Consider the following 18,701-nt stretch of genomic DNA (forward strand, 5'->3'; position numbering starts at 1 on the left):
ACAGATAGATAGACAGACACACACACACAGACACACACACTCACAGATAGATAGACAGACACACACACACACACACAGACACTCACAGATAGACAGACACACACACACAGACAGACACTCACAGATAGACAGACACGCACACACACAGACAGACACTCACAGATAGACAGACACACACACACACAGACAGACACAGATAGACAGACACACAAACACACACACTCACGGATAGACAGACACACACACACACACACACACAGACACTCACAGATAGACAGACATACACACACACACAGACTCTCACAGATAGACAGACACACACACACACAGACACTCACAGATGGACAGACACACACACACACAGACATTCACAGATAGACAGACACACACACACACACACACTCACGGATAGACAGACAGACACACACACACACACACAGAGACACTCATAGATAGACAGACAGACGTGCACACACACGCACACAGACACTCACAGATAGACAGACATACACACACAGACACTAACAGATAGACAGACAGATATACACACCCAGACACTCACTGAAGGACAGACACATACAGATAGACAGACAGACACACACACACCTAGTCACTCACTGATAGACAGACACACACACAGACAATCACAGATAGACAGACACACACCCACTCACTGATAGACAGAAACACACACACGCCCAGACACTCACAGATAGACAGACAGACACACACACACACACCAGACCCTTACAGATAGACACACACACACACACACACACACACACACAGACACTCACAGATAGACAGACACACACACACACAGACACTCACAGATAGACAGACAGACACACACACACACACACACAGACACTAACAGATAGACAGACAGATATATACACCCAGACACTCACTGAAGGACAGGCACACACAAATAGACAGACAGACACAGACACACCTAGAAACTCACTGATAGACAGAAACACACACACGCCCAGACACTCACAGATAGACAGACAGACACACACACACACCTGACCCTTACAGATAGACACACACACACACACACAGACACTCACAGATAGACACACACACAGACACACAGACACTCACAGATAGACAGACACACACACACACACACACTCACAGATAGACAGACACACAAACACACACACAGACACTCACAGATAGACAAACACACACACACACACAAAGACACTCACTGATAGACAGACACACACACACACACACACAGACACTCACTGATAGACAGACACACACACACACACACACACTCAGATAGATAGACAGACACACACACACCCAGACACTCACTGATAGACAGACAGACACACACACACACAGACACTCACAGATAGACAGACAGACACACACACACATACGCACACAGACACTCACAGATAGACAGACAAACACACACACACACAGAGACACTAACAGATAGACAGACAGATATACACACCCAGACACTCACTGAAGGACAGACACACACAGATAGACAGACAGACACACACACACCTAGACACTCACTGATAGACAGACACACACACAGACAATCACAGATAGACAGACACACACCCACTCACTGATAGACAGAAACACACACACGCCCAGACACTCACAGATAGACAGACAGACACACACACACACACCCAGACCCTTACAGATAGACACACACACACACACACACACACACAGACAATCACAGATAGACAGACACACACAGACACACACACTCACAGATAGATAGACAGACACACACACACAGACACACACACTCACAGATAGATAGACAGACACACACACACACACACAGACACTCACAGATAGACAGACACACACACACAGACAGACACTCACAGATAGACAGACACGCACACACACAGACAGACACTCACAGATAGACAGACACACACACACATAGACAGACGTGGATAGACAGACACACAAACACACACAATCACGGATAGACAGACACACACACACACACACACAGACACTCACAGATTGACAGACATACACACACACACAGACTCTCACAGATAGACAGACACACACACACACAGACACTCACAGATGGACAGACACACACACACACAGACATTCACAGATAGACAGACACACACATACACACACACTCACGGATAGACAGACAGACAGACACACACACACACACACACAGAGACACTCACAGATAGACAGACAGACGTGCACACACACGCACACAGACACTCACAGATAGACAGACATACACACACAGACACTAACAGATAGACAGACAGATATACACACCCAGACACTCACTGAAGGACAGACACATACAGATAGACAGACAGACACACACACACCTAGTCACTCACTGATAGACAGACACACACACAGACAATCACAGATAGACAGACACACACCCACTCACTGATAGACAGAAACACACACACGCCCAGACACTCACAGATAGTCAGACAGACACACACACACACACCAGACCCTTACAGATAGACACACACACACACACACACACACACACAGACACTCACAAATAGACAGACACACACACACACAGACACTCACAGATAGACAGACAGACAGACACACACACACACAGACACTAACAGATAGACAGACAGATATATACACCCAGACACTCACTGAAGGACAGACACACACAAATAGACAGACAGACACAGACACACCTAGAAACTCACTGATAGACAGAAACACACACACGCCCAGACACTCACAGATAGACAGACAGACACACACACACACCAGACCCTTACAGATAGACACACACACACACACAGACACTCACAGATAAACAGACATACACACAGACACACGGACACTCACAGATAGACAGACACACACACACACACACACAGACACTCACAGATAGACAGACACACACACACACACTCACACTCAGATAGATAGACAGACACACACACACACAGACACTCACAGATAGGCAGACACACACACACAGAGACACTCACAGATAGAAAGACATACACACACACACACAAACACACACACAGACAGACACTCACAGATAGACAGACACATACACACACAGACACTCACAGATAGACAGACACACACACACACAGACACTCACAGAAAGACACACACACACAGACAGACACTCACAGAGAGACAGACACACACACAGACAGACACTCACAGATAGACAGACACACACATACACACACACACAGACATTCACAGATAGACAGACACACACACACACACACACACTCACAGATAGACAGACACACACACACACAGACAATCAAAGATAGACAGACAGATAGACAGACACACACACACACAGACACTAACAGATAGATAGACACACACACACACACACAGATAGACAGACACACACACACAGAAACTCACAGATAGACAGACACACACACAGACAGACACTCACAGATAGACAGACACACAAACACACACACACACAGACAGACACTCACAGATAGACAGACACACAGAAACACACACACACACACAGACACTCACAGATAGACAGACAGACACACACACACAGACAGATACTCACAGATAGACAGACACACACACACACAGACATTCACAGATAGACAGACAGACACACACACACAGACACTCACAGATAGACAGACACACACACACACACAGACACTCACAGATAGACAGGCACACACACACACACAGACACTCACAGATAGACAGACACACACACACAGATAGACACACACACACACACACAGATAGACAGACAGACACACACACACACACACAGATAGACAGACACACACACACACACAGATAGACAGACACACACACACACACACACACACACACACCTAGACACTCACTGATAGACAGACAGATACACACACACCCAAACACTCATTGATAGACAGACAGACACACACACACCCAGACACTCACTGATAGACAGACAGACACACACACAGACACTCACAGAAAGACACACACACACAGACAGACACTCACAGATAGACAGACACACACACAGACAGACACTCACAGATAGACAGACACACACATACACACACACACAGACAGACACTCACAGATTGACAGACACACACACACACACAGACATTCACAGATAGACAGACACACACACACACACACACACACACTCACAGATAGACAGACACACACACACACAGACAATCAAAGATAGACAGACAGAAAGACAGACACACACACACACAGACACTAACAGATAGATAGACACACACACACACACACAGATAGACAGACAAACACACACAGAAACTCACAGATAGACAGACACACACACAGACAGACACTCACAGATAGACAGACACACAAACACACAAACACACAGACAGACACTCACAGATAGACAGACACACACACACACACACACACACACACACAGACACTCACAGATAGACAGACAGACACACACACAGACAGATACTCACAGATAGACAGACACACACACACACAGACATTCACAGGTAGACAGACAGACACACACACACAGACACTCACAGATAGACAGACACACACACACACACACAGACACTCACAGATAGACAGACACACACACACACACAGACACTCACAGATAGACAGACACACACACACACACACAGATAGACAGACACACACACACACAGATAGACAGACAGACACACACACACACACCCAGACCCTTACAGATAGACACACACACACACACACACACACACAGACAATCACATATAGGCAGACACACACACAGACACTCACAGATAGACAGACACACACACACACACAGACACTCACAGATAGACAGACACACAGACACACAGACACTCACAGATAGACAGACACACACACACACACACTCACAGATAGACAGACACACACACACACACACAGACACTCACAGATAGACACACACACACACACACACACACACACACACACACACACACAGACAATCACATATAGGCAGACACACACACAGACACTCACAGATAGACAGACACACACACACACACAGACACTCACAGATAGACACACACACACACACAGATAGACAGACACACACACACACACACACAGACACTCACAGATAGACACACACACACACACACACACACACACAGACAATCACATATAGGCAGACACACACACAGACACTCACAGATAGACAGACACACACACACACACAGACACTCACAGATAGACACACACACAGACACACAGACACTCACAGATAGACAGACACACACACACACACACACTCACAGATAGACAGACACACACACACACAGACACTCACAGATAGACACACACACACACACAAAGACACTCACTGATAGACAGACACACACACACACACACACAGACACTCACTGATAGACAGACACACACACACACACACACACACACTCAGATAGATAGACAGACACACACACACACAGACACTCACTGATAGACAGACAGACACACACACACACAGACACTCACAGATAGACAGACAGACACACACACACATACGCACACAGACACTCACAGATAGACAGACAAACACACACACACACACAGAGACACTAACAGATAGACAGACAGATATACACACCCAGACACTCACTGAAGGACAGACACACACAGATAGACAGACAGACACACACACACCTAGACACTCACTGATAGACAGACACACACACAGACAATCACAGATAGACAGACACACACCCACTCACTGATAGACAGAAACACACACACGCCCAGACACTCACAGATAGACAGACAGACACACACACACACACCCAGACCCTTACAGATAGACACACACACACACACACACACACACACACAGACAATCACATATAGACAGACACACACACACAGACACACACACTCACAGATAGATAGGAAGACACACACACGCAGACACACACACTCACAGATAGATAGACAGACACACACACACACACAGATACTCACAGATAGACAGACACACAGACACAGACACTCACAGATAGACAGACACACACACACGCACACACAGACACTCACAGTTAGACAGACACACACAGACACACACACTCACAGATAGATAGACAGACACACACACAGACACACACACTCACAGATAGATAGACAGACACACACACACACACACAGACACTCACAGATAGACAGACACACACCCACAGACAGACACTCACAGATAGACAGACACGCACACACACAGACAGACACTCACAGATAGACAGACACACAAACACACACACTCACGGATAGACAGACACACACACACACACACACACACACAGACACTCACAGATAGACAGACATACACACACACACAGACTCTCACAGATGGACAGACACACACACACACAGACATTCACAGATAGACAGACACACACACACACACACACTCACGGATAGACAGACAGACACACACACACACACACACACAGACACTCACAGATAGACAGACAGACGTGCACACACACGCACACAGACACTCACAGATAGACAGACATACACACACAGACACTAACAGATAGACAGACAGATATACACACCCAGACACTCACTGAAGGACAGACACATACAGATAGACAGACAGACACACACACACCTAGTCACTCACTGATAGACAGACACACACACAGACAATCACAGATAGACAGACACACACCCACTCACTGATAGACAGAAACACACACACGCCCAGACACTCACAGATAGACAGACAGACACACACACACACACCAGACCCTTACAGATAGACACACACACACACACACACACACACACACACAGACACTCACAGATAGACAGACACACACACACACAGACACTCACAGATAGACAGACAGACAGACACACACACACAGAGACACTAACAGATAGACAGACAGATATATACACCCAGACATTCACTGAAGGACAGACACACACAAATAGACAGACAGACACAGACACACCTAGAAACTCACTGATAGACAGAAACACACACACGCCCAGACACTCTCAGATAGACAGACAGACACACACACACACCAGACCCTTACAGATAGACAGACACACACACACAGACACTCACAGATAGACACACACACAGACACACAGACACTCACAGATAGACAGACACACACACACACACTCACAGATAGACAGACACACACACACACACACAGACACTCACAGATAGACACACACACACACACACACACACAAAGACAATCACTGATAGACAGACACACACACACACACACACACAGACACTCACTGATAGACAGAGAGACACACACACACACACACACACTCAGATAGATAGACAGACACACACACACACAGACACTCACTGATAGACAGACAGACACACACACACACAGACACTCACAGATAGACAGACAGACACACACACACATACGCACACAGACACTCACAGATAGACAGACAAACACACACACACACAGAGACACTAACAGATAGACAGACAGATATACACACCCAGACACTCACTGAAGGACAGACACACACAGATAGACAGACAGACACACACACACCTAGACACTCACTGATAGACAGACACACACACAGACAATCACAGATAGACAGACACACACCCACTCACTGATAGACAGAAACACACACACGCCCAGACACTCACAGATAGACAGACAGACACACACACACACACCCAGACCCTTACAGATAGACACACACACACACACACACACACACACACACACAGACAATCACATATAGACAGACACACACACGCAGACACACACACTCACAGATAGATAGGAAGACACACACACGCAGACACACACACTCACAGATAGATAGACAGACACACACACACACACAGATACTCACAGATAGACAGACACACAGACACAGACACTCACAGATAGACAGACACACACACACACACGCACACACAGACACTCACAGATAGACAGACACACACAGACACACACACTCACAGATAGATAGACAGACACACACACACAGACACACACACTCACAGATAGATAGACAGACACACACACACACACAGACACTCACAGATAGACAGACACACACACACAGACAGACACTCACAGATAGACAGACACGCACACACACAGACAGACACTCACAGATAGACAGACACACACACACACAGACAGACACAGATAGACAGACACACAAACACACACACTCACGGATAGACAGACACACACACACACACACACACAGACACTCACAGATAGACAGACATACACACACACACAGACTCTCACAGATAGACAGACACACACACACACAGACACTCACAGATGGACAGACACACACACACACAGACATTCACAGATAGACAGACACACACACACACACACACTCACGGATAGACAGACAGACACACACACACAGAAACACACACTCACAGATAGATAGACACACACACAGACGCTCACAGATAGACAGACACACACACACACACACACACGCACACACAGACACTCATAGATAGACAGACACACACACAGACACACACACTCACAGATAGATAGACAGACACACACACACAGAAACACACACTCACAGATAGATAGACAGACACACACACACACACAGACACTCACAGATAGACAGACACACACACACACAGACAGACAATCACGGATAGACAGACACGCACACACACAGACAGACACTCACAGATAGACAGACACATACACACACAGACAGACACTCACAGATAGACAGACACACAAACACTCACACTCACGGATAGACAGACACACACACACACACACAGACACTCACAGATAGACAGACATACACACACACACAGACTCTCACAGATGGACAGACACACACACACACAGACATTCACAGATAGACAGACACACACACACACACACTCACGGATAGACAGACAGACACACACACACACACACAGACACTCACAGATAGACAGACAGACGTGCACACACACGCACACAGACACTCACAGATAGACAGACAGATATACACACCCAGACACTCACTGAAGGACAGACACATACAGATAGACAGACAGACACACACACACCTAGTCACTCACTGATAGACAGACACACACACAGACAATCACAGATAGACAGACACACACCCACTCACTGATAGACAGAAACACAGACACGCCCAGACACTCACAGATAGACAGACAGACACACACACACACACCAGACCCTTACAGATAGACACACACACACACACACACACACACACACACACAGACACTCACAGATAGACAGACACACACACAGACACTCACAGATAGACAGACACACACACACACACACACACACGCACACACAGACACTCACAGATAGACAGACACACACACACAGACACACACACTCACAGATAGATAGACAGACACACACACGCACACAGACACTCACAGATAGACAGACACATACACACACAGACAGACACTCACAGATAGACAGACACGCACACACACAGACAGACACTCACAGATAAACAGACACACACACACACTGACAGACACTCATAGATAGACAGACACACACACACACACTCACGGATAGACAGACACACACACACACAGACACTCACAGATAGACAGACATACACACACACACAGACTCTCACAGATGGACAGACACACACACACACAGACATTCACAGATAGACAGACACACACACACACACACACTCACGGATAGACAGACAGACACACACACACACACACAGAGACACTCACAGATAGAAAGACAGACGTGCACACACACGCACACAGACACTCACAGATAGACAGACATACACACACAGACACTAACAGATAGACAGACAGATATACACACCCAGACACTCAATGAAGGACAGACACATACAGATAGACAGACAGACACACACACACCTAGTCACTCACTGATAGACAGACACACACACAGACAATCACAGATAGACAGACACACACCCACTCACTGATAGACAGAAACACACACACGCCCAGACACTCACAGATAGACAGACAGACACACACACACACACCAGACCCTTACAGATAGACACACACACACACACACACACACACACACAGACACTCACAGATAGACAGACACACACACACACAGACACTCACAGATAGACAGACAGACAGACACACACACACACAGACACTAACAGATAGACAGACAGATATATACACCCAGACACTCACTGAAGGACAGACACACACAAATAGACAGACAGACACAGACACACCTAGAAACTCACTGATAGACAGAAACACACACACGCCCAGACACTCACAGATAGACAGACAGACACACACACACACCAGACCCTTACAGATAGACACACACACACACACACACAAAGACACTCACAGATAAACAGACATACACACAGACACACAGACACTCACAGATAGACAGACACACACACACACACACACAGACACTCACAGATAGACAGACACACACACACACACTCACACTCAGATAGATAGACAGACACACACACACACAGACACTCACAGATAGACAGACACACACACACAGAGACACTCACAGATAGAAAGACATACACACACACACACAAACACTCACAGATAGACAGACACATACACACACAGACACTCACAGATAGACAGACACACACACACACAGACACTCACAGAAAGACACACACACACAGACAGACACTCACAGATAGACAGACACACACACAGACAGACACTCACAGATAGACAGACACACACATACACACACACACAGACAGACACTCACAGATAGACAGACACACACACACACACAGACATTCACAGATAGACAGACACACACACACACACACACACTCACAGATAGACAGACACACACACACACAGACAATCAAAGATAGACAGACAGAAAGACAGACACACACACACACAGACACTAACAGATAGATAGACACACACACACACACACACAGATAGACAGACAAACACACACAGAAACTCACAGATAGACAGACACACACACAGACAGACACTCACAGATAGACAGACACACAAACACACACACACACAGACAGACACTCACAGATAGACAGACAGACACACACACACACACACACACAGACACTCACAGATAGACAGACACACACACACACACAGACAGATACTCACAGATAGACAGACACACACACACACAGACATTCACAGATAGACAGACAGACACACACACACAGACACTCACAGATAGACAGACACACACACACACACAGACACTCACAGATAGACAGACACACACACACACACAGACACTCACAGATAGACAGACACACACACACAGATAGACAGACACACACACACACACACAGCTAGACAGACAGACACACACACACACACACACAGATAGACAGACACACACACACACACACACACACACCTAGACACTCACTGATAGACAGACAGATACACACACACCCAAACACTCATTGATAGACAGACAGACACACACACACCCAGACACTCACTGATAGACAGACAGACACACACACAGACACTCACAGAAAGACACACACACACAGACAGACACTCACAGATAAACAGACACACACACAGACAGACACTCACAGATAGACAGACACACACATACACACACACAGACAGACACTCACAGATAGACAGACACACACACACACAGACATTCACAGATAGACAGACACACACACACACACACTCACAGATAGACAGACACACACACACACAGACAATCAAAGATAGACAGACAGAAAGACAGACACACACACACACAGACACTAACAGATAGATAGACACACACACACACACACACACAGATAGACAGACAAACACACACAGAAACTCACAGATAGACAGACACACACACAGACACTCACAGATAGACAGACACACAAACACACACACACACAGACAGACACTCACAGATAGACAGACACACACACACACACACACACACACAGACACTCACAGATAGACAGACACACACACACACACAGACAGATACTCACAGATAGACAGACACACACACACACAGACATTCACAGATAGACAGACAGACACACACACACAGACACTCACAGATAGACAGACACACACACACACACAGACACTCACAGATAGACAGACACACACACACACACACAGATAGACAGACACACACACACACACACAGATAGACAGACAGACACACACACACACACACAGATAGACAGACAGACACACACACACAGATAGACAGACACACACACACACACACACACTGACAGATAGACACACACACACACACAGACACTCACAGATAGACAGACACACACACACACACACACACACTCACAGATAGACAGACACACACACACACAGACAATCAAGGATAGACAGACAGAAAGACAGACACACACACACACAGACACTAACAGATAGATAGACACACACACACACACACACACACACAGATAGACAGACAAACACACACAGAAACTCACAGATAGACAGACACACACACAGACAGACACTCACAGATAGACAGACACACAAACACACACACACACAGACAGACACTCACAGATAGACAGACACACACACACACACACACACACACACACACAGACACTCACAGATAGACAGACACACACACACACACAGACAGATACTCACAGATAGACAGACACACACACACACAGACATTCACAGATAGACAGACAGACACACACACACAGACACTCACAGATAGACAGACACACACACACACACAGACACTCACAGATAGACAGACACACACACACACACAGACACTCACAGATAGACAGACACACACACACAGATAGACAGACACACACACACACACAGATAGACAGACAGACAGACACACACACACACAGATAGACAGACACACACACACACACAGATAGACAGACACACACACACACACACACACACACCTAGACACTCACTGATAGACAGACAGATACACACACACCCAAACACTCATTGATAGACAGACACACACACACCCAGACACTCACTGATAGACAGACAGACACACACACAGACACGCACAGAAAGACACACACACACAGACAGACACTCACAGATAGACAGACACACACACAGACAGACACTCACAGAGAGACAGACACACACATACACACACACACAGACAGACACTCACAGATAGACAGACACACACACACACACAGACATTCACAGATAGACAGACACACACACACACACACACACTCACAGATAGACAGACACACACACACACAGACAATCAAAGATAGACAGACAGAAAGACAGACACACACACACACAGACACTAACAGATAGATAGACAAACACACACAGAAACTCACAGATAGACAGACACACACACAGACACTCACGGATAGACAGACACACAAACACACACACACACAGACACTCACAGATAGACAGACACACACACACACACAGACAGATACTCACAGATAGACAGACACACACACACACACACACACACACACAGATAGACAGACAAACACACACAGAAACTCACAGATAGACAGACACACACACAGACACTCACGGATAGACAGACACACAAACACACACACACACAGACACTCACAGATAGACAGACACACACACACACACAGACAGATACTCACAGATAGACAGACACACACACACACAGACATTCACAGATAGACAGACAGACACACACACACAGACACTCACAGATAGACAGACACACACACACACACAGACACTCACAGATAGACAGACACACACACACACACACACAGATAGACAGACACACACACACACACACAGATAGACAGACAGACACACACACACACACACAGATAGACAGACACACACACAGACACAGATAGACAGACACACACACACACACACACACTGACAGATAGACACACACACACACACACAGACACTCACAGATAGACAGACACACACACACACAGACACTCACAGATAGACAGACACACACACACACACACACACCCAGACACTCACAGATAGACAGACACACACACACACACTCACAGATAGACAGACACACACACACACACAGACACTCACAGATAGACAGACACACACACACACACAGACACTCACAGATAGACAGACACACACACACACACACACACAGATAGACAGACACACACACACACACAGATAGACAGACAGACACACACACACACACACAGATAGACAGACACACACACACACACAGATAGACAGACACACACACACACACACACACTGACAGATAGACACACACACAGACACTCACAGATAGACAGACACACACACACAGACACTCACAGATAGACAGACACACACACACACACACACCCAGACACTCACAGATAGACAGACACACACACACACACACACACACACACCTAGACACTCACTGATAGACAGACAGATACACACACACCCAAACACTCATTGATAGACAGACAGACACACACACACCCAGACACTCACTGATAGACAGACAGACACACACACACATACCCAGACACTCACTGATAGACAGACAGACACACACACACCCAGACACTCACTGTTAGACAGACAGACACACACACACCCAGACACTCGCTGATAGACAGACTGACACACACACACACACGCACACAGACACTCACAGATAGACAGACAAACACACACACACACACACACACAGACACTAACAGATAGACAGACAGATATACACACCCAGACACTCACTGAAGGACAGACACACACAGATAGACAGACAGACACACACACACCTAGACACTCACTGATAGACAGACACACACACAGACAATCACATATAGACAGACACACACCCACTCACTGATAGACAGGAACACACACACGCCCAGACACTCACAGATAGACAGACAGACACACACACACACCCAGACCCTTACAGATAGACACACACACACACACACACACACACAGACAATCACATATAGACATACACACACACACACACACACAGATAGACAGACACACACACACACACACACACGCACACACAGACACTCACAGATAGACAGACACACACACACAGACACACACACTCACAGATAGATAGACAGACACACACACACAGACACACACACTCACAGAAAGATAGACAGACACACACACACACACACACAGACACTCACAGATAGACACACACACAGACACTCACAGATAGACAGACACACACACACACACGCACACCCAGACACTCACTGATAGACAGACAGACACACACACACCCAGACACTCACTGATAGACAGACAGACACACACACACACATACACGCACACAGACACTCACAGATAGACAGACAAACACACACACACACACACACAGACACTAACAGATAGACAGACAGATATACACACCCAGACACTCACTGAAGGACAGACACACACAGATAGACAGACAGACACACACACACCTAGACACTCACTGATAGACAGACACACACACAGACAATCACATATAGACAGACACACACCCACTCACTGATAGACAGGAACACACACACGCCCAGACACTCACAGATAGACAGACAGACACACACACACACCCAGACCCTTACAGATAGACACACACACACACACACACACACACAGACAATCACATATAGACATACACACACACACACACACACAGATAGACAGACACACACACACACACACACACGCACACACAGACACTCACAGATAGACAGACACACACACACAGACACACACACTCACAGATAGATAGACAGACACACACACACAGACACACACACTCACAGAAAGATAGACAGACACACACACACACACAGACACTCACAGATAGACACACACACAGACACTCACAGATAGACAGACACACACACACACACGCACACCCAGACACTCACTGATAGACAGACAGACACACACACACCCAGACACTCACTGATAGACAGACAGACACACACACACACATACACGCACACAGACACTCACAGATAGACAGACAAACACACACACACACACACAGACACTAACAGATAGACAGACAGATATACACACCCAGACACTCACTGAAGGACAGACACACACAGATAGACAGACAGACACACACACACACCTAGACACTCACAGATAGACAGACACACACACACACACACTCACAGATAGACAGACACACACACACACACACACACAGACACTCACAGATAGACAGACAGACAGACACACACTCACACACACACACACAGACACTCACAGATAGACAGACACACACACACAGAAACACACACTCACAGATAGATGGACAGACACACACACACAGACACTCACAGATAGACAGACACACACACACACAATCACTCACAGATAGACAGAAAAACACACACACACACAGAGACACTAACAGATAGAGAGACAGATATACACACCCAGACACTCACTGAAGGACAGACACACACAGATAGACAGACAGACACACACACACCTGGACACTCACTGATAGACAGACACACACAGAGACAATCACTGATAGACAGACACACACCCACTCACTGATAGACAGAAACACACACACGCCCAGACACTCACAGATAGACAGACAGACACACACACACACCCAGACCCTTACAGATAGACACACACACACACACACACACACACACAGACAATCACATATAGACAGACACAAACACACAGACACACACACTCACAGATAGATAGACAGACACACACACGCAGACACACACACTCACAGATAGATAGACAGACACACAAACACACACACAGACACTCACAGATAGACAGACACATACACACACAGACAGACACTCACAGATAGACAGACACGCACACACACAGACAGACACTCACAGATAAACAGACACACACACACACTGACAGACACTCATAGATAGACAGACACACACACACACACTCACGGATAGACAGACACACACACACACACACACACACAGACACTCACAGATAGACAGACATACACACACACACAGACTCTCACAGATGGACAGACACACACACACACAGACATTCACAGATAGACAGACACACACACACACACACACACTCACGGATAGACAGACAGACACACACACACACACACACACAGACACTCACAGATAGACAGACAGACGTGCACACACACGCACACACACACTCACAGATAGACAGACATACACACACAGACACTAACAGATAGACAGACAGATATACACACCCAGACACTCACTGAAGGACAGACACATACAGATAGACAGACAGACACACACACACCTAGTCACTCACTGATAGACAGACACACACACAGACAATCACAGATAGACAGACACACACCCACTCACTGATAGACAGAAACACACACACGCCCAGACACTCACAGATAGACAGACAGACACACACACACACACCAGACCCTTACAGATAGACACACACACACACACACACACAGACACTCACAGATAGACAGACACACACACACGCAGACACTCACAGATAGACAGACAGACACACACACACAGACACTCACAGATAGACAGACACTCACACACACACAGACACTCACAGATAGACAGTCACACACACACACAGACACTCACAGATAGACAGACAGACACACACACACAGACACTCACAGATAGACAGACACACACACACACACACAGACACTCACAGATAGACAGACACACACACACACACACACTCACGGATAGACAGACAGACACACACACACACACACAGAGACACTCACAGATAGACAGACACACACACACACACATACACAGACACTCACAGATAGACAGACACACACACACACAGACACTCACAGATAGACAGACAGACACACACACACAGACACTCACAGATAGACAGACACACACACACACACACACTCACAGATAGACAGACAGACACAAACACACACACACAGAGACACTCACAGATAGACAGACAGACGTGCACACACACGCACACAGACACTCACAGATAGACAGACAGATATACACACCCAGACACTCACTGAAGGACAGACACATACAGATAGACAGACAGACACACACACACCTAGTCACTCACTGATAGACAGACACACACACAGACAATCACAGATAGACAGACACACACCCACTCACTGATAGACAGAAACAAACACACGCCCAGACACTCACAGATAGACAGACAGACACACACACAGACATTCACAGATAGACAGACACACACACACACACACACTCACGGATAGACAGACAGACACACACACACACACACACAGACACTCACAGATAGACAGACAGACGTGCACACACACGCACACACACACTCACAGATAGACAGACATACACACACAGACACTAACAGATAGACAGACAGATATACACACCCAGACACTCACTGAAGGACAGACACATACAGATAGACAGACAGACACACACACACCTAGTCACTCACTGATAGACAGACACACACACAGACAATCACAGATAGACAGACACACACCCACTCACTGATAGACAGAAACACACACACGCCCAGACACTCACAGATAGACAGACAGACACACACACACACACCAGACCCTTACAGATAGACACACACACACACACACACACAGACACTCACAGAT

This window comes from Carcharodon carcharias, chromosome 6 (genome assembly GCF_017639515.1).
Source record: "Carcharodon carcharias isolate sCarCar2 chromosome 6, sCarCar2.pri, whole genome shotgun sequence".
NCBI classification, from domain to species: domain Eukaryota; kingdom Metazoa; phylum Chordata; class Chondrichthyes; order Lamniformes; family Lamnidae; genus Carcharodon; species Carcharodon carcharias.